Genomic DNA, 1,356 nt, shown 5'->3' with positions numbered 1-1,356 from the left:
TCTGTGTTTGTCCCCCACCATCGCGTTACCACCGGTGTTGGTGTGTTTACATCCTCGTAACTTACCGGCTCAGCAAAAGACACCAATGGAATAAGTACTAGGCTTACAAAGAATAAGTCCTGGGGTTGATTTGTTCGACTGAAGGTGATACTCCAGGATGGCCGCAGTCAAATGACTGAAACAAGTAAAAGAATAAAAGAATATATGTATTCACACACACACACACACGTATATATATATATACACACATACATATATATAAATATATATACATATACACACACACACACACACACACACACACATATATATATACATATATACACACACATATATAAATCCCAAGAAAAAAACAGAACAAGAACGTAACGGACGACAATGAAAACATACGGACAGATGGACGATGCACGGATGGACAGGAAAACCAGTATGGAACATTCGTGGATTTTTATTCATCAGTCAAGCTTCCAGTTATCACTACAGTTTCGGCCCGTTACACTTGAGACGGTTCAAAATGGGTAGGCCCCAAAAATCTAAGCTAAGGGCATTAAATTTTTGGAAGAAAGCTGGCGAATATGTGCAACAACACGGTCAAAAAACAAAAACGAGAAAACGGGGTAAATGTTACACGATTACAAACACAAACAACAAGAATAACATCAGATGTCTTTCGACTAAAAGAACAAATTAAGTTAAGCTGGCGTATGAAGTGGAAGCCTTGCGGCAACAACGTTGGATGAGAGTCAGGAGACAGGAAAATAAGTGTTGTGCAAGAGGTGGTTAAGCCAAGAAAGAAAGACCATGGTTGGTCAAGCACCGGTCACGTGGGAGGAACAGAGAGAGGTAGGGGGCAGAAGGATCGAAGAATTAGGGAAGGAACTAGAGCGAGGGAGAGTGTGAGAGAGAAAGGGAAAAGTACAAGGGAGACAGCAGAGGAAAGTAGAGAGATTAAAGAAAGTGAGAGAGGAGGAGCGAGAAAAAGAAAAGAAGAAAGAAGGTCGTACAGAATTTAGATATATACTTACAAGCTGAGAAAAAGGTGCACGTATGCCGCTATATGTATATATAAATCTAAAACACGCAACAGAAACATAAAGGATGACAATAAAAACGTACGGACAGATGGACGATACAAGGACGGACATCTGTATCTTTCAATACATCTCAAAGCTTTTGAAGCAAACTTTGTTGACTTTAAACGTAAGTTGAATTTAATGTACGATAGCGTCTTATAAAGCTAGATTTATAATTTCTTAAGGCGGCAGTAACGTTAGCACGCCGGGCAAAATGCTTAGCGGTATCTCGCCTGTCTTTATGTTCTGAGTTCAAATTCCGCTGAGGTCAGCTTTGCCTTTC

This window comes from Octopus bimaculoides, chromosome 29, assembly GCF_001194135.2.
Source record: "Octopus bimaculoides isolate UCB-OBI-ISO-001 chromosome 29, ASM119413v2, whole genome shotgun sequence".
In the NCBI taxonomy this organism is placed as follows: domain Eukaryota; kingdom Metazoa; phylum Mollusca; class Cephalopoda; order Octopoda; family Octopodidae; genus Octopus; species Octopus bimaculoides.
Note: the sequence above shows the minus strand (reverse complement) of the source record.